The sequence below is a fragment of the Pleurodeles waltl genome, chromosome 3_2 (assembly GCF_031143425.1).
Source record: "Pleurodeles waltl isolate 20211129_DDA chromosome 3_2, aPleWal1.hap1.20221129, whole genome shotgun sequence".
NCBI lineage: Eukaryota > Metazoa > Chordata > Amphibia > Caudata > Salamandridae > Pleurodeles > Pleurodeles waltl.
The window spans coordinates 164325993-164347398 of NC_090441.1; positions in this window are offsets into that span (position 1 = coordinate 164325993).

Consider the following 21406-nt stretch of genomic DNA (forward strand, 5'->3'; position numbering starts at 1 on the left):
CCATTCCGAAGATTCTATAGGCTCAATTACACCAGCCACACATAGCCGATTCAGTTCTTCCTTAAGTTGTGTTCTTAAGGTTAAAGGAACATTCCTAACTTTATGTACTTTTGGTATGCTTCCAGATTTCAGTAAAATCCAATGCTAAAAGAAATTTAAGTATCCTAACTTATTGCAAAATAAATCCGGATATTTCACTTTCCAAACCAGTTCTTGTGTGTTCTCTGTCAATAGCACTTGTTCTGGATGATTAGGATCAAGGACAATTCCCAACATTCTTTGTTCTCTCCACCCTAATAAAGCCCTACCTTCCTCTGCTAGGTACACTTTACCTGCTGCACACCTGTTTTTATCTGATAAATCACCATTGACATAGCCCAACAATGGGAGTTTTACACCACAATAGCTTCAGTTTCTACATCAGGTGGTGATAACTTCCATTTTCCCATATCCTCCCACATGTTTTTATTAATTATGGTGTAAGGCGAACATGAATTTGCCGATATAGTAACATCTTTTCCATTAATTTTAAAAATGCATTTAGGAGGTCGATAATCTTCCTTAATCTCCCCTGGTAGGTTTTCATAAATCATCAGTACCTCAATTTCTTTTCCTTCACCACCTTCATTCCCCACATTCACAACTCGTTTGCTTAGATTCCGACCTTCTGCTTTATATACTCGTGAAAAGTGTGGTATTCTTTTACATTTGAAACATTTTGCTTTTGTGGCCGGACATGTTTCTGCATTCTCCTTTCACTTCCCTTTGTCCCTCATTAAGGCCCAGATTTAAGAGGGCCCAGTGCCATTCTAATGACACAGCATCATTTTTTTAATGCTAATGTGGCATTAGATGACCAAAATCGCAGTGCCATATTTACAAAGTGGCGCAATGCATGCATTGTGCCACTTTGTAACCCTTTGCGCTACATTATGCCTGCTACAGGTATAATGTATTCAAACAGGGTGTTCAATCATTGGGGAGGTGGGGCGAAAAAATGGCACAAAGAAATCCAAGAGATTTCTTTGCGTCAATTTTTTTGGCACTTTTAACGCCTGCTCAGAGCAGGCGTTAAAAGGAGGCTCCCATTGGTTCCAATGGAGCTCTGGGTGCTTTGCAAGATTAGTGTCAGAATCTTTTATGCTAAGCCTTCAAAGCGCTGATTTAGCGTAAAAAATTCTGATGCTAGCTCCCTATCTACCATCATGGTACGCCTTATATTAAATACAGCGCACACATGGTGACATTAGGGGGACGCCAAGGGGCGCAAGAAAAGTGGCACTGCGCTAGGTGCAGTGCAACATTTTGTAAATATGCTCCTAAGTTCCTTCACACATCAGGATGTGTTCTCTATACGTCTAGCTATGTTAATAGATTTTTGTAAGGATGGATCCTTTAGCTCTAATGATCTCTCTTGTATTTTTACATTGCTAGTCCTATTTATAAATTGATCTCTTATAATTTCTTCTTGTAACTCCCTGAACTTACATGTCGAAGCTAAAGTTCTTAATACAGATACATATTGTTCAACACTTTCTCCTGGCAATTGAGACATGTAAAAAAATGTATGTCTCTCTTCTACAATATAAATTGTTTCCATAGTTGTCTTCTAATGCTTTCATAGCACTTACATATATTCATTGCCAACTAATTCTTCTGATTCTGACACTTTTCTCCTTCCCAATCTTGATTTGTCACTGTGTAGTTTTTAGTTATGTTTTTAGTACCTTTCTTCCTTCAATACCTGAATTATGCTTTAACAAGGCAACTTACGGGAGGCCACAAAAGTTTTCCCACTGTAGCTTCCAAATATGTCTCAAATGATCATGCCAATCTTCCCAAATTATTACAGGGCACCCAGGATTTTATAAACATTTTGGAGGCGCAATCACTGAAGACATATCCATGGTATTCCTGCGAATATAACACTATACTGTAATATTTAACTTGAAATATTATCTTTAACATATGTTAACTATGACAATTATTACAAATTTGGCTGATTATAATAACTTGTTACACAATAATAATAAATACTTTATGCAAACAAAACAAACTAAAACACACAAAGTAGTCACCACCATTCTTTTCCCCAATAAACTAACTAAAATAAATAAGGTGGTCACCGTCACAAACAGTGAGAAACTTAGTAAAATCTTAGGTATGTGGTATTGAAAGAATGGTTTGTTGTCAGTAGAAAACAGCACCTAGGACAACATTAATAAGAGAAAAACATGCTTGAAAAGATTGGGGACTTTGGAATGTATGTTACAAGTCCAGAAAGGAGATAGGGCTTCATGTTCAAATAATTGTGAAACCCAGATAATACCTTTAGACCTCTAAGAATGCCATCAAGTCAGTCTGTTGCAAATATTAATAAAGTTATTATGCCATATGAGCATATTAAAAAAAATAGAAGATGTTAACATCACATGAACGAACATAGATCGTATCAAAGAAGTAGTGTGTTGAAAAAAGCGGGGACATAATAAAAGGAGTTTTAGAGGGAAAGAAAATAATTTATTTTGGAGCGAAAGTATGAAGTATAGCCTTCTCCATACCATACCAAACCATAAAGGAGAAAAGGGTGAGGTCTGGTTGGAAAGCCAGAAGGAAGCTTGATGCAGAGCAAAAGCTTTATGATAGTGATTAAAATCTTCTACATCAAATTTAGATTTTTGTAGAAGAGATAGAGAGATTCTTTCTTTTCTATTTTTCCACAAAGTTTTTTAAAGAGAGTTTATCTTCTTAAAGATAGCCTGGGGAATAGATACCACCAACATAGAGATAAAAAATAATAAAGACGAGAAATCATGATTTTAATGGCATCAAGCCTGCACCACCAGGACAAAAATAAGGGGTTCCCAGCAGAAAGTATGTTTTCTATTGTAGTAAAGAGTTCCTTAAAGTTAATAGAAATGGGAGGTTGCACTGAAACCAAATACCAAGATATCTCATTTCAGAAAGTGACGTGCACTGAAAATGAGACTCTTTAAAGGAATACCTGGGGGTGTATTTGTTTAGGGGAAGAATTTCAGTTTTATCTTTGTTGCTCTTATAACCTGAAACATCAGAGAAGAGGGCTAGTTCATTTAGCAGTACTGGTAAGGACGTTTCTGGGGATGAAAGAAAGAGAAGAACATCATCTGCATAAGCTGCAAGCTTCAATTGATGATCACCATATCGAAAGCCAGATATGAATGAATTAAGTCAGACACAGGAAAGGAAAAGTTTGAGAGCCAGGACAAATAATAGTGGGGAAAGGAGACAACCCTGCCGAATGCCTCTTTGAAGGGGAAAATAAGGAGAGGTTGTACCATTAACAAGAACAGACGTGTGAAGAGTCGGGTATCACGTAAGTGTTCTTTATTTCAAGTTCAATGTTCATTAATGCAGAACAGCAAAGTACCTCCAACCCCGACGCTCTCCCCAACCGTTCTCCCGTCGTATCTCGAGTCTCGAGGACAGGTTCTAGAATCCTTCCAAGACTCGACATACGAACCGAGAGAGAACCCAACATATCCTTCCCTTTAACACATGCAAAGTTACACTCAACAGTTGCAAAAATGTAACAAGTTATGCTAAACTAAAAATACATAATCACGGAACTTCGTAGGAAACCTCCTATTCCTAGTGGAAGATTTCATTTCCATGTCCATCAACTCAACTTCCTTCTTAGTATGACCTTCCAAATCCTTGACCTTCTGTGGATCATTTCTTGCATCTTGATTTACTTTGGTGGATTCCTTCAAAGATCTGTTCAAGAGTTCCACATCACGAGCCAAGGACAACCTCTCCTTATTCCACCAATTGCCATCTTCCAATTTAACAGCATTTTTACAGATTTTTATGACTTTCTTAGGATGAGAGAATCTAGATTCACCTTTCTGAACAATGCGGGCACTCTTGATTTTGACATAATCACCCAACTTTACACAAATTGTTTTTCTATAATCACCTTTGTATTTATTCTGAGCAGAAATCCTTTTTCCACTCATTTCCTCAATCAATGCCTCATCAACTCCATTTTCACCCATCCACTTCCTTTTCAACTTAGTACCAGGAGCTCTTCCCTTCAATAATATAAAAGGAGATACACCGGTATCTGCATTGGGTGTGGTCCGCACAGCCCACAACAACTTTTTAAGTTCATCCTTACAATTTAACCCTCCAGCTTTGGCCAACTGGATATTTTCTTTAATCACTCTGTTAAAGCGCTCAACAAGACCATTACTCCTAGGATGATAAAGTGAAGTCTTAACATGTTTAATGCCCATGAGCACTAAAAAATCAGAAAATTGAGAAGATGTGAATTGACTACCATTGTCGGTAAGTATCTCATCAGGAATACCCTCTCTGAGAAAAACAGATTCCAAAAATTCAATGATCTTATGCGAATTAGGTACTTTCACCAACTTAAACTCGGGCCAACGACTATAAAAGTCCATTAACACTATACCATACTCCGCTTGCCCATTGAGCAAATGGACAGGTCCAATCAAATCCACTGCAACCTTACTCCAGGCTTTCCCAGGCACTTCAATAACTTCAACCGGGGAAGGCAGGACAACCTGAGACTTGTCACTGATAGCACAGGCCAAACAATCTCTCACAAAGTGTTCTACATCTCTGTCCATTCCAGGCCACCAGAAATCCTCTCTTATTCTCCTTTTCATAGTCCGCATACCTATGTGTCCTTCATGTCCCAAAGATAATACTTTGTATCTTAAATCCTTAGGTACGACCACTGCATCCACACGCCTCAACACGTTATTTACAATAGATAACTCCTCAAAAACATGTTTGTACACTTCACACTGTTCCGACTTGCATACAGACCATCCTTGTGCAATCCCCTTCATGACCTCCTTCACTTGATCATCACTTCCACACGCTTGCCTCCACTCATCTTCCGTCACCGCACCACCCAAATGAAACTCTATAGAACATACCAGTACATCATCTTCTTCTGGTTCCTCATCATCTGACTTATTCTTGCAAGGAAGTCGAGAAAGAGAATCAGCAAGTGTATTCCTTGCACCCGGAATATATTCCACATGAAAATTATACATTTGTAATCTATACTGCCACTTAGCTATTCTAGGAGTGGCTCGATGCGCACCAGAGGTAGAAAACAATTGCACTAATGGTTTGTGATCCATCCTGACTGTAAAGTGCACACCCCACAAATATGATTTAAAATGCACGATGCCCCACCAACATGCAAGTGCTTCCCTTTCAATAGTTGAGTAAGTTTCTTCAGCACCTCTCAGACTACGTGAAGCAAAGGCTACCACTTCATCCCTACCATTTTTCTTCTGCATTAAAACAGCACCTAATCCAAGTTGACTGTCATCCGTCATTATTACTATTTCATCCCTTGTGTTAAAAGACTTCAACGGAACTGCCATTGCTACTTCCTTTTTAATGGCTGTAAACTCCCGTTCACACTCCAGACACCAATCAAATTTGAAATTTTTCTTAAAAAGAGATCTGATTCTATGAGTTTTACTTGCACAATTAGGAATGAACCTTGAATAAAATTCAATCAGACCCATGAAGGATCTGACTTGGTCTTTATTACTAGGGGACTGAAAATCTTAAATAGCTTCAACCAGCTTTTTCTTTGGTTCCACTCCACACTTAGAAATTTTATACCCCAGATAATCAATACTAGATACACTGAATTTACATTTGTTCGCTCCTAGTACAATCCCCTTTTTATTTAACAAAGTTAACACTTGTTCCATTCTTTCATCATGCTGTGCTTGATCCTTGCCGAAGATAAGAATGTCATCCTGGAAAGCAATTACACCTTCCATACTCCCAAATAGACTATCCACCACCCTTTGGAATACCGCAGAGGCTGCAGCTAAACCAAATGGCATGCGTCTAAATTGGAACAACCCTTCCGGAGTAATAAAAGCTGTCAAATGTCTTGACTCAGGATGCAGACTAATCTGATGATAAGCCGATGTCATGTCCAACAAACTGAACACGCTGGCCTCATCTAAAATGGATAGAATTTCAACAATGTTAGGTAATGGATGGCAATCCACCCAAATTTGTGCATTGAGATCACGTAAATCAACACACATGCGAATAGAGTTATTGGCTTTACGAGCAATAACTATGGGGGCCACCCAATCTGATGCATCCACCCTCTCAATTATGCGTTGATCACATAATCTGTCTAGCTCCTTTTTCAACTCTGCTCTCAACGCTAAAGGTACTCTACGTACCTTATGAACTTTGGGAATTGCATTCTCCTTTAACTTTATCTTGTGTGCAAATCCCTTGAACATACCAATTCCTTCTTTAAAAACACCTGGAAATGCATCGACCCACATAGAACTAATAGATAACACCTGGTTATAATTCTTGCTCAGTATAACTTGTTCGGGGTTGTTGGGATCTAACAAAATACCCAACTTTCTTTGGTCTTCCCAACCTAAAAGACAAGTCTCATCATTAGCTACATACACTACTCCCTTAGTCACATTACCTTGGAAACTCAACTCGACTTCACACTCCCCCAAAACTTCCACAGGCTTGCCACCATATCCCACAGGCTTAATGCTAGACTTCCTGAGTCCAACATGGTTGAAATTTTTCTTCCACACCTTTTGACTAACAAGTGTATAAGGTGATCCAGAGTCTGCAACAACAATTATTTCATGGCCATTAATCGACAATTTACAGGTAGGCCTTTTAGTGTTGTTAAACATAACAACACCACTCTCGTTAGAACAACACACAACAGTAAGAATTTCGTCATCCTCATTAGAGGAAGAATTAGATCCATCCAATTTGTCATTGTGTAACTTAAAAACCTTATCCCTTGAAGTGGAACTTGATATGTTAACAGCCCTACATACTCTAGCAAAATGCCCAACTTTGGAACATTTTGCACATGTTTTACCTACTGCAGGGCAATTACTTGCATTACCTAAATGGGTGGAACTACCACACCTAAAACATTCCCTTCTTTTGTAATTTTCCTTCCTAACTGATGTTTCAGCTTTGGCAATTGCTTGGGATTTGTTAAATTTCTGTTTGATTATAGCCACTTTCTCATGAGAATCTTTCTGACTAGTTATATTCATCTGTTGCATATACGTTGTTGTATTCTCAATTCTATTGGCTATCTCCACGGCCTTTTCTAAAGTTAAATTCGGTGTAGACAACAGGGTCTCTTGAACCTTCTTATTATTGGTTTTCTCGACAAGTTGATCTCTAATCATTTCATCCTCACACGCCTTGTAATCACAGGAAACAGCTAACATTCTTAAAGCCTCCACCTAATTAGCAACAGGTTCACCAGGAACTTGTTCCCTTTTATAGAATTTGTGTCTTTCCATAATAACATTTTTACACGATCTGAATCTGTTATCAAGAGACTTAATGGCAGAAGCATATTCATCAATACCGCCATCACCTTCACCCACATCTAATGCAACAGTCATCTGTGGAATGTGTTTTAAAATTTTACGTCCCTCTGGACCTAAACAGTGACGTAAAACAGCAAACTTTTTCCTATGAGTAAAAGAGTCACCGTCAATGGCATCTAAATATGCCTCGAAACCTTCTTTCCAGGAATCCCAATCCGCTTCTGAAGAAACAGGATCCGGAGAAAATACAGGAGGAGAAAGAATGGATTGCTGCATATTAAATGTAACCACCCTAAATGTTAATTAAAATTAAGCAATGAGGAATAGTTTAAAATACAAAGATATGCGTGTCCTGTTAATTTTCAAAACACACTGCGCAAGGAGTGCGTGTCACCGCAGAAAATATTATTGAATTGAATTGTAGAAGACCAATTTAACATTACTATACTGCTTGAAATGTTTTGAAACGCTTGGAAGAAGTAACTTGCAGAATGGAGCCACTTTCCATTAAGTAACGTCAAAATGAAATTTTCACGAAGAATTTGCCGGTTCACTCGTTTCCTGGCGTCTCCGTTGCCAGGAAACAAAGTCTCTCATAAGACGCTCGTTTCCTGGCGTCCCCGTTGCCAGGAAACAAAGTCTCTCATAAGATGCGTATTCAGCGTCTTTCACTCGTTTCCTGGCGTCTGCGTTGCCAGGAAACGAGGTCTCTCGTAAGACGCGTCTCCGTTGCTAAGCAACTAAGTAATCAACGCTGCGCGTGATGGGACGCGTGAATAACATCAAGAGGAGGCGCGCGTTGAATCAAACAGCCCAAAATCGATGAAAATTCAATCAGACATATAGCAGGCTCCTCAAAGAACTTCTTTCAGCAGGATTGAAACATTGAGGGCTGGATGAAGACGCCGTGCGTTGAACACCTCCAAAAATTCCACATCGATCTGAAAAGGTACACACGTAGGTCCCGCTGTCCTGCCGTCCTCGTCGCCAATGAAGAGTCAGGTATCACGTAAGTGTTCTTTATTTCAAGTTCAATGTTCATTAATGCAGAACAGCAAAGTACCTCTAACCCCGACGCTCTCCCCAACCGTTCTCCCGTCGTATCTCGAGTCTCGAGGACAGGTTCTAGAATCCTTCCAAGACTCGACATACGAACCGAGAGAGAACCCAACAACGTGCAAGGGAAATAATATAAAAGAGAGATCAGAGCAATGATCTTAGGGCCAAAACCATGCCAGACTAATGATTTTCACATAGACTTCTAATTCATCCTATCAAATGCTTTTTCTGCATCTATCATTATTGCTGTAAGAGGGGTTTCTAGGAAAGGAGATTTACTGAGTACGTTAAGGAATAATCTTGTTTTATCTGATGCTAATCTAGCTTTTATAAATCAGGACTGCTCTTTCCAATATGTTGCGTAAGAAATGATTCTAAATTGAGTGCAAAGAATTTTATAAACATTTTATAATCTACAATGACCAATGAAATAGGCTTATAATTATTACATAAGGTTGGATCTTTGCAACTTTTATGTACCAGGCACATTGTGGCTCCTTAAAAAGTGCTGGAAGTAGCACCAGACTCAATAAAGTGACTGAACAAACAGAACAGATGGGGAAGGATAATATTGGAGATATGCAGAAAAATACTACAGTAAAGTCATCTGGACATGGGGTTTTCCATGTTTTCAAAGAGTGCAATGCTCTAGAAATCTTTTGTGGGGTACGGTCCATCTTCAAAGAGGCAAAATATATATGAGGTGGTACAGATTTAGGTGTCTGTTGTAAAATGTCTTCAATTTGAAAATGTGGCACTACATTTTCTGGAGTGTATAAAGTTTTATAGAAATTGACAAATTCATTTAGGGTATCTTTGTGTTTAGTTAAGGAGACTCCTTGTGAGTTGATCAATTAGTCTATCTGAATTTCTTGTTTCCTCACTTTCAGATAATTAACTAATAGTTTGCCAGCTTTATTTTTCCCTCTATAGCACTGAGCATTACTTCTTAACGAGATGGAGGAGGCAAATTAGTGGTTAAAGTACTGAAGTGGAGTTTGGTGCTAAGTAACTTTTGAAGATTGGTATTCGATTTAGAGGTGAAATACTTCTGTTCTAAGGTCTGGATGGACGATAGTAATGATGTATATTCTTTGTTCCAAATTTGCTTTTTCTTGGATACATAAATAATGATGAATCTATGCACTGCTGCTTTAAATATGTCCCATAATAAAGGAGAAGGAGTAGTGGAAGAGTCATTAATGGAAAAGAATTAGGAAGTGAATGAGATAAAGGAGTTGGAGAATTGTGTGTTCTTTAGCAATGAGTTGTTAAATCCTCATCATAGTGGGGGGACTCAGTCCAAATCTGTGATAATCAGGGCGTGGTCTCAGAGTACTAAATGACTATTGAGGATTGCACTATATGCTGTGATAGAATTTTAGAAACAGAAATGTGGTCTAATCTCGTAAGGGTACCATGTGTAGCACAATAAAAAGTGTAATCCCTGGAAGTGGAAGTGAAAGGGGGAGCCTCCAAGAATCAACCATGACAGATAGTGGTACAAAATTGTTTGTGCATTTTGTGTGGAAGAAACTGGGCCCGGGATTGCCTAACCAAACTGATCCACCATTTGGCTACAATCTCCTCCTAGAATAGAATAAGTGCCACCGTATTGCATACATGTTTGTGCTACTGTGGGCCAAAAAGTATCATCAGGCTGAGTTAAGGGATAAATATTAAAAACAAGCAGAGGAATTTTATTGATTTGAATTTTGATAATACCCTATCTGTCCAAATCATCAATCTCTTGTGAGAGTACTATAACATTTAAGGTTTTCTTACATAGAATAATAACACCATTCCTTTTATTGGAGGTGGGAGACACAAACACAGAGCCAACCCATCCGCAGCTGAGTTTTAAAGCCTCAGGTTTGGTAAGGTGGGTTTCTTGAAGTAGGACTAAATCTGAAGCAGACTTCACCAAGTGGGGTAATACTCTGTCATTTAACTGAATTATTAAATCCCTTTATTTTCTATGGAATAACTTGCAACTTTAGAATAAAGATACATTAAGTAAACTACAAAGACATCAAACATCGATCAATTCCAAAATATGCAAATATAACAAGACATGAAGATGGAAAAATACAGAAAGTGACATTTAAAAATACATTAGGGATAAGTGAAACAGGGAAAAGGGAAAGTGGAGGCAAAAAAAGAGGGAGAACACATAGCAAAAAGAGAAACAACATGTCAAGAATTGATGACTAAAAGCACATACCTGAATACGATAAAGGGTTGAATGGGGTGGTGATGATACAAAATACAATAGTACACCTGACAAGAAGGGGGTCACAGCTACAGCCAAACAGCAGATGTATAAGGAGAGGGATGAGGAATGCAAACAATGATTGTGAATCTGCAATCAAAATAGGAAAGGTAATATTTACAGAGACATAACATCACCAGGAAAAGCAGTTTATCTAAAGTCACAAGATGAAGAGTCATCCAAATATTCCCATAGAGATGAGCATGTAGAAGGTCCAGCTGTATTCAAAGTCTCCACCATGTAAGAGTTTCTGAGTTCAGCAGGCTCTTTAAATGAGGTAGTCTTATTTTGATAGGTGAATTTAGACAGACCAGGATGAAAAAGGCAATATCAAACTCCCACATTGCTTAATTCGGCAGAGTTTAAGAAGTTCTTTCCTTCTGTTGGCTGTTGCATTGGAAGCATCTTGTGAAACAAAAATCTTTCTACTTGAGCAAATGGTATGCCTTTTGTATTTGGCAGCATTAAGAACTTTCAAAATGTCTGTGAACTCCAGAAACAGATAATAAACCCTTGTGATTTAGTAGGTGTCAGAGGAAAAGAGGGACGAGGACCCAGTCTATCAGCTTGCTGTATATTAAGAATGGTGGAGGGATGCAAGTCAAAAAGTTGCGGAAGAAAGGATACAAAAAAGAGGCAGGGACAGCACCTTCAATATCATCAGGAAGACTATAAATATGAAGATCATAGCACCTGTTCCTATTTTCCAAATCTTCGGAGTGCTTCTTTAATTGAAGGACCTCTTTCTCCCAAACAGCAGTTTTATTGATTTCTTCATTCAAGTCACTAAGCTGTTGCTCCACTAAAGACATTTGTGCCTTCATAAGGGACCATTTATCATCAAGATCTTGTATACGTTAGTTGGTCTCTTCAACAAGAGGACGGAGGGCTCATATTTCTTCCAACAAGATCTCCATTGATACAGGAGATGGTGACTTTTTTAATGAAGGAGTGTCTTGTTGAAGTCTCTTGTTTGCAAACAGGGAAGGCTTAGCCTTCTTTGAAGATACAGATACGGATGTGGAGCAAGGAGTACTAGAGTTTGCAATTTCAATAGAAGAAACCAGATTATCCATCAAGGAGTTCTTCGATGAGGATTGCACAAGTGTTTTAGGATTTGATTGGGCTTTACAGCTGAAATTAGGAAGTGGTATCTTTAGCCTACCCATACAATAGCCACGTAGAGAGTAATAGTTAGAGTTGCACAAAAATACTAAATATCAAATGTCATGTCATTATGTAGAGAGTGTTAGAAGCTTCTGTAAGAAGTAATATACAAAAGTGTATACACAATGGTTAAATATTGATACACATCTGCGGTGACTGAGGAAAACGTTGATGTGAGACTAGTCATAATTAATTCACTGGTGTGAATTAGGAATAGTAACAGCATTGACACAGAGCACAATGATATCAAGAGAAGCATCAAATACATGGAACTCCGTAGTGAGATAGTTCTGAATAAAACTCCATTGAGCGATGTGCTCATTAAAAATTAATATGTACTGGAATTGGAGCATGAAATAAATGAAGAGTAAACCACATCAAAAAGCATATGAGATAAAATAAAAAGAGGGCAGAGTGGATAGTACTGCAATAAAAAGAGACTGCTTCACAGTGTTGCATGTAGTGCAGCAGGAATGAGGAGTGATACTTCAAAACAGCTGCAGTAAGTCCCTTGTCGGCAAAGGGAGTGAAAAAATAATCAAAACAGGCTTCACCTTCCTTTCTGGACCAACATGACGTGCTCCCTGAAGTCCAACGACAAGGGAGCCTAAAATATACCCTCGAAGCATAGCGAACACCACCAACGATACAATGAAGGGCCGCAGAGGGCCGGAGCTCTGGGATCAGGTGGCCATGCCAGTTGGCGTCCAAGCCACACACCCTCAGATTTTGTCGATTTTGAAATCAAAGAACTGTAGGTGGTATTTACAGTGTTTTAAGATGCAGGAGCCTAAATTCCTTTTAAAATTGATATTTTATTAGCTGAATACAACATCCCATGTCACGTCCTCACTTCTCAGCAACTGCCTGCTTTCTGCTCCTGAAATTCCATAATCTAGAATACAGTAAGAAAAGCATCCAGTTGCTAAAATACAACATATTTTCATCCTTTATCACAAACATATTTAAAAATATATATATTTAAATAATGATGGAAAGCTCCTTTATGTACATACATAGTCATTATGACAAACAGTTTTTTTGGGCGATTTCTTGTACTTTGCACACTTCTTGGCTTCAGTTTGTCCTCCTCGTCAGAAACATTTTTATCCTCATCTTCACACTTGTACTTTTTACATTCTAACTCATTACACATAATGATTTTCCTGATGTTCCATCTTTTGTTAGCATCCAACCATACACTATTTCCAACCATCTTCCTCACTTCCTTTGGTTTGGACCACTTTGACCACCCAGATTTTTGACCGCCAACAAGAGATGGTCTCACCCAATCTCCCACCTTGAACTTGTTAACTTTGTGTTTAATTTATCATTATGTCTTCATGTATATTTTCCTTGATATACACTTACTTTTCCTTCCCGATCATCGATGTTAAGGTTTTTGTTATCTAACCTGTTAATATATGCGGGAGTCACCTTGGTGCTTGCCTGTCTACCTTTCAGCAAGCAAAAAGGAGTTTCACCTGTGGCAGAATGTGGTGTATTACGATAATTCCTTAACATATCCTCGACGACCAATTTGCAATCTTCTCCACGCCCAGCATTCAACTGTACACACTCTTTTATAACGCAAATAAATCTTTCAACAAGACCATTTTCCCTTTGTTGGTACACAGGAGTCTTATAATGTGATATACCCACACTCTTGTGTTCAGGGTAACCCTCTCTTCTGAATACCTCTTCACAAAAATGATCAATATTAGATGCCACATATGTCATTGGCGACTTTCTGCCATGGCTTCTCCAGAAATTTGGTGGGTAAAATAGGAGATTCTTCTGACTTAAGAGACTTATCACTGCACATACATGTCTCACAATTCCGTACAATTCTCTCCATTTCCCTGTCCATCCCCTGCAAAGAAACATCTGCACGGGCTCTCCTTTTAATACTTGACATGCCACCATGTCCTTCATGTAATAAATTTAACATCCTCATCCTTAAACGTGCAGGCTTCTATTTCTCCTTAGTATGCCATCCATAGAGACAGCTCTGACCATATCATTTTGTAGTCCCCATATTCCTTCTTTGCATATCTAGATTGGTATGTAGCATTAGGGAGATATGTAAATAATTTCACACCCCACCAGCATGCTAATGCTTCCCTTTTAATTACTGAATATGTTGATTCAGCTCCTTTCAATGTCCGGGATGCAAAGCTAGTACACTTTCTGGTCTGTTCTTTTCCTCCATTAACACAGCACCTAGACCGTATGCACTCACATCCACCACAATAATGGTTTTTACCTGGGGGCCAAAAGGTCTTAAAACTACAGCTCCTACGATCTCACCATTGATTCTCTCAAACGCTTGCTGACACTCATTTGTCCAATCACACTTTACTCCCTTTTTCATTAGATTCCTTAAAACATGTTCGTTATCAGCAACATTTTGCACAAATTTTGAATAATATTCAGCCAAACCGAGAAATGAGAAAAGTTGTTCCTTGTCAGTGGGTGAAGGTGCGCACTCTATCGCCTCGAGTAACTTCCTCTTGGGATTTACTCCATCCCAAGACAGGGTATGTCCCAGATAATCAATTTTTGATACACAGAATTTGCATTTTTCTTTACTTCCTGTTAAACCTGCCTTTTGCAACTTGGTCAAAACTTCTTTTGAAGTAATATCATGAGTGTCTAAACCTTTTCCCCACACTAAAATATCATCCTGGAACACAAGTACATTAGTAATTCCTTTTAACACACTTCCCATGAGCCTTTGGAATACAGCAGGTGCCAAAACTAAACCAAATGGCATGCGTAAATAATGGAACTCTCCTTGAGGAGTTATGAAGGAAGTAAGATGCTTCAATTCCGGATGTGATCAAATTTGATGGTACGTGTTAGATAGATCAATACTCGAAAAATATTTTGCATCTTTAATAGTAGAAATCATTTCATTTATGCACTGTGACGAATGACGATCAACCCAAATATTTGAATTTAGGTCCCTCAAATCCACACACACGCGTAATTTCCCATTGGCCTTGCACGCTAATACTATGGGACTAAGCCATTCCGAAGATTCTATAGGCTCAATTACACCAGCCACACATAGCCGATTCAGTTCTTCCTTAAGTTGTGTTCTTAAGGTTAAAGGAACATTCCTAACTTTATGTACTTTTGGTATGCTTCCAGATTTCAGTAAAATCCAATGCTAAAAGAAATTTAAGTATCCTAACTTATTGCAAAATAAATCCGGATATTTCACTTTCCAAACCAGTTCTTGTGTGTTCTCTGTCAATAGCACTTGTTCTGGATGATTAGGATCAAGGACAATTCCCAACATTCTTTGTTCTCTCCACCCTAATAAAGCCCTACCTTCCTCTGCTAGGTACACTTTACCTGCTGCACACCTGTTTTTATCTGATAAATCACCATTGACATAGCCCAACAATGGGAGTTTTACACCACAATAGCTTCAGTTTCTACATCAGGTGGTGATAACTTCCATTTTCCCATATCCTCCCACATGTTTTTATTAATTATGGTGTAAGGCGAACATGAATTTGCCGATATAGTAACATCTTTTCCATTAATTTTAAAAATGCATTTAGGAGGTCGATAATCTTCCTTAATCTCCCCTGGTAGGTTTTCATAAATCATCAGTACCTCAATTTCTTTTCCTTCACCACCTTCATTCCCCACATTCACAACTCGTTTGCTTAGATTCCGACCTTCTGCTTTATATACTCGTGAAAAGTGTGGTATTCTTTTACATTTGAAACATTTTGCTTTTGTGGCCGGACATGTTTCTGCATTCTCCTTTCACTTCCCTTTGTCCCTCATTAAGGCCCAGATTTAAGAGGGCCCAGTGCCATTCTAATGACACAGCATCATTTTTTTAATGCTAATGTGGCATTAGATGACCAAAATCGCAGTGCCATATTTACAAAGTGGCGCAATGCATGCATTGTGCCACTTTGTAACCCTTTGCGCTACATTATGCCTGCTACAGGTATAATGTATTCAAACAGGGTGTTCAATCATTGGGGAGGTGGGGCGAAAAAATGGCACAAAGAAATCCAAGAGATTTCTTTGCGTCAATTTTTTTGGCACTTTTAACGCCTGCTCAGAGCAGGCGTTAAAAGGAGGCTCCCATTGGTTCCAATGGAGCTCTGGGTGCTTTGCAAGATTAGTGTCAGAATCTTTTATGCTAAGCCTTCAAAGCGCTGATTTAGCGTAAAAAATTCTGATGCTAGCTCCCTATCTACCATCATGGTACGCCTTATATTAAATACAGCGCACACATGGTGACATTAGGGGGACGCCAAGGGGCGCAAGAAAAGTGGCACTGCGCTAGGTGCAGTGCAACATTTTGTAAATATGCTCCTAAGTTCCTTCACACATCAGGATGTGTTCTCTATACGTCTAGCTATGTTAATAGATTTTTGTAAGGATGGATCCTTTAGCTCTAATGATCTCTCTTGTATTTTTACATTGCTAGTCCTATTTATAAATTGATCTCTTATAATTTCTTCTTGTAACTCCCTGAACTTACATGTCGAAGCTAAAGTTCTTAATACAGATACATATTGTTCAACACTTTCTCCTGGCAATTGAGACATGTAAAAAAATGTATGTCTCTCTTCTACAATATAAATTGTTTCCATAGTTGTCTTCTAATGCTTTCATAGCACTTACATATATTCATTGCCAACTAATTCTTCTGATTCTGACACTTTTCTCCTTCCCAATCTTGATTTGTCACTGTGTAGTTTTTAGTTATGTTTTTAGTACCTTTCTTCCTTCAATACCTGAATTATGCTTTAACAAGGCAACTTACGGGAGGCCACAAAAGTTTTCCCACTGTAGCTTCCAAATATGTCTCAAATGATCATGCCAATCTTCCCAAATTATTACAGGGCACCCAGGATTTTATAAACATTTTGGAGGCGCAATCACTGAAGACATATCCATGGTATTCCTGCGAATATAACACTATACTGTAATATTTAACTTGAAATATTATCTTTAACATATGTTAACTATGACAATTATTACAAATTTGGCTGATTATAATAACTTGTTACACAATAATAATAAATACTTTATGCAAACAAAACAAACTAAAACACACAAAGTAGTCACCACCATTCTTTTCCCCAATAAACTAACTAAAATAAATAAGGTGGTCACCGTCGTCCTACCTTCACTCACCAAATTTTCACATTCTTTTGCACCAGCAATTTGCCTTTTTTTTCAAGTACGAGGCTTCAGTTTTAATGTGCAATAATCCTCAGTAGTAATCTGTTGCCACAGGTCTCTGTCGCTGTTCAGGCTTTCACACACAATAAAACACGGAAATTAATGCCGCGCTAAACTCAGTTGCTAGGTTATAACATGGCTTGTTAAATTGTATTATTTTTTATGTACGTATCATGCACGCTTTGTTCAATATTATTATAATAACTCACCATTTCTCCAACTTGCTATTCGTAAATCATGAGGACCAGGTGTTGCTCAATGGTTTGTTCCTCTTCACAATCTACATGTATTTTAAAATTTCTAAGGTGCAAATCCTTTCTTCTTCATAGGCTTTCCTAACCCATCCTCGTCGCAATTTTTAAGATGCGGGAGTCTAAATTCCTTTTAAAATTGATATTTTATTAACTATATACAACATCCCCTGACACATCCCCTGCTTTCTGCTCCTAAGATTCCACAATCTAGAATCCAGTAGGGAAAGCATCCAGTTGCTAAGATAAAACATAGTGTAGTTTGGAGTACCTTTCTGATGTCTGAGTTAGGCATTTGAATAGGTGCTACAAAAATACATTACGCATTGTATAGCTTTTTGACTCTTTAGATTGCTTTATGATAGCTTCACCTTAGTCTTTTGTAGCGAATTTCCTCTCCGTCAGTCTGAGACTTACCCCATTGCCTTTTCAAGTTTCAGCTGTTGTGGTTGAGCTCAACAGATTTCTCTTGAAACACTTGTCAGTGTATTTGAGGCCCACTTTATGTTTTCTAAGTTTTGTGGGTGCTAGAAGGTCTAGAGCAAATTATTTGTCATGGTAGAGATTGCTAAGCAGTGGTTTTAGGTCAGGTGATGCTGGCTGATAGTTTTTGCCGCAAATGTCGGTCGATTTGAACAGCTTTGTGCTTATGTCTCTAAAATGTCTGCTGTTGAAGGGGCATGCAGATGGGTATGTGGACAGTGGGCTTGTATGTTAGATTTGAAAGGTTAGTGGAGATGAAGGTGTGATCTGATCATACCTGGGTCTGCACCATTAGGTTGGAAGTTTTAAGGTTTTATGATTACATGAAGTCCAGCATGTGCCAAGCCATGGATGAATATGACCATTCATCACCTGGTTATAGGAGAAAGCCTGCATGTTGTTGAGACTGATCACAGGTTTGGCATTGTTTCTGTCAATCCACACATGAATGTCCCACAATTAGAATTTACGTTTGCTTTGTTAGGTGGTTGGTGAATTTAAGGAATTCATCCATGAAGGAAGAGATATAACTCCGGGATTGGAAGATTGGCCTTTGTTTGTATAACTGTGGGCATGGAAGATTGGGCTTTGCTTTGTAGGTGGATGGTTTAAGGAATGCATCCATGAAGGAAGAGATATAACGGCGGGCATGGAACATTGGCTTTTGTTTGTAGGTTGATGGTGCATTTAAGGAATTAGTCAAAAAGAATGAGATATAACTGTGGGCATAGAAGATGTTGTTGGCTTTGCTTTCTAGATGGATGGTAAGTTTAAGGAACTCAACCATGAAGTATAAAATATAACTGTGGGGTTGGAAGAATGGATGTTGTTGGCTTTGGTTTGTAGGTGGATGGTTTAAGGAATTCATCCATGAAGGATGAGATATAACTGTGGACTTGAAAGATTGGATTTTGTTGGCTTTGGTTATAGCAGGATGGTGAGTTTGGGAAATTCATCCATGAAGGATGGTGTATAAACACAGAGCTTCGATTTCCAGATGATGTGAAAGCCAGGAGGGAGGAGATCATTTAGGATGCGATGCTAGGTAATCCTATGTTATTTTATGCTGTGTCATGTTATTGTATGCTATATTATGCTATGCTGTTTGTTATATTATGCTTAGTTACAATGTTATGGTGTTGTAGTTTGTTATGCTATGCTAGTGACATTATTGTATGGCTGATTTAGATTTCGGCAGATGGGTTACTCATTCACAATGGTGACCAATAGTCCATGCGCCAAAATATAAATCCCATAGGATATAATGGGATGTATGTTTCGACAGATGGGCTATCCGTCGCCGTTGTGATGGAATAACCTGTCTGCCAAAATCTAAATTAGGCCATTTATTCTATGTTATATTGGGCTACCTATGTTACATTATGTTGTGTTGGTGGTATTTGGATAGTGCACACTTTGGGTTGTCTGGGATGCATGATTCATCAAGTTTCAGAGTTTTCCTTGCAGACCAGTTTAAATTGTTACCAGTATGTATTTTGGGCATTGTTCTCTAATGCCCCCAAAGAGTTGTGTTGTGTTCTTTGAGCGAAGTTTGAGTTGAAGCTAGATGCAGGCGACCATAAATGGCTCTATTGGATGGCAGGTGGGAAAATAAAAATCTCCACTGCTCTCAGAACTGTCTTCCGATCTTAAATCATGAGGGCTCAGTTCGTTTAGGTTGCCAGTCAAGCATTCTACTATATTTGTTTCCTTGGTAATAGTGACCAAGATTTGTTTCCTTGCTAATTGTGGCATTAGCATAGTTGCAACAATGTTTGTCAGTTTTAATCTGCATAATTATAATTCTAGTTAGCTTTTGTCACATGCTGTGTGCTTCTGGGCGAGTGTCATTGGTAAGGGTTTCAAGATGAGTTTGGAGGGAAATCAAAATCTTCTAATTTGTGGAGGAACCCCTAAATAGGCGTACACTGCTCAGCAGTATTTACACTCACACCCAGGAGCACAACGCCTCCATCAAACACCCTACATTGGAGCATGGCCAGCTTATTCTAGGTGAACCCGCATCACACGTCAAGGGTGTGATGTGCCTCTTCAAGTCTCCTAGATCTTCCAGCACACACTATGGCATATCTTGAAGAATATAAATCAATTTGGAAAGCATTATCAGATGGTACAGGTGCCTTGAGAAATACTTCATATGAGGGATGCTCTTATGTTCAGTACTTATGGAAGATACTGAAAAGCACCAAATTACAATAAAAAATCTGAAAATTAAAAGCCTGTGACATTTCATAAACAATAACACAACATTTTGCCAAAGTTAGTCCACTCATAATGCATGTACCCTTACCCAGCCTCTAGTGCACCTGCCCACACCCTGCTACTTCTACATTTTCCTAGATCCTTTTCCCTTTTCTTCTACCTATGTATCCTTACATATTCCTTTGTTCCTCGAACACTACATGTCCTAGTACTTATTCCCCTACCTATAGCCTTAGATCTCTACCCCTATCTATACTTTGGTGGCACCAACATCCTAGCATGTTTATCTCAACCTATACATTAGTAACGCAGTTAATACCTTTATGTATGTTATGGTATGTTATGTTATGTTCTGTTTCGTTGTCTTATGCTATGCTATGTTATGTTATGCTATGCTATGTTATGCTTTGTTATGTTATGCTATGTTATGTTATGTTGTTATGCTATGCTATGATATGTTATGTTGTGCTATGTAATGTTTTGTTATGTTATGCTATGGTATGTTATGTTATGCTATGCTATGCTATGTTATGCTATGGTATGTTATGTTTTGTTTTGATATGTTATGCTATGCTGCGTTATGTTATGTTATGTTATGTGGGAGATTTACATAGTTCAACAATTGCCCATATGTGCATCCTGTGCTAAAAAATATAGCAGAAGCAGCCAAATTTAGGAATTTAGAAAAGAAAGGTTTTGAGATTTTTTCTGGACCATGATTGTGTAGTCTGAGAACAACATGATTCGAGCATTGTCTACTTTCCTTTCAGGGAGTTGGCGTGATTCCCTTAAAACTGAGTCTCTGTCACTATAATGTAGAAACTGGATTACCAATGGGCAAGGGTTTGAGCCAAGTGGAGGTCCACGTGTCGGGACTCGATGGGCTGTCTCGACTGAGAAGAATTGTGAAAGAGCAGCGGGAGAGAAGGTCACGCAGCCACACAATGTACTGGATCCCGACCCTCAGTGCCGTCGGGAAGGCCCAACACAAGAATATTATTTTTACAGGATCTCCCCTCTGTGTCTTCAGCCCGTCTTTCCAGTATTTGTACTCATTCTGATAGAGTTTGCAGAGAGGATTCTATGCTTTGGGCTTTGATTGCCGTGTTTCAAGGATCTGTTCTTTTGCCATCACTTTGTCTGTGAGTTTCCGAGGGTCTGCATGTAGTAGAGTAAGATCTGTCACAATGTATCAATCTTGGCTTCCAGTGAGGACCTAGACTAGACTGTTCAATTGCCATCCAATTTGTTTTCCAGCGAGGCAGGGCAGTCAGTGCGGTCCCGCTTGTCTGATGTTGACGCCGTCTTTAAAAGTGAGGCCCAGTGTCATCAGG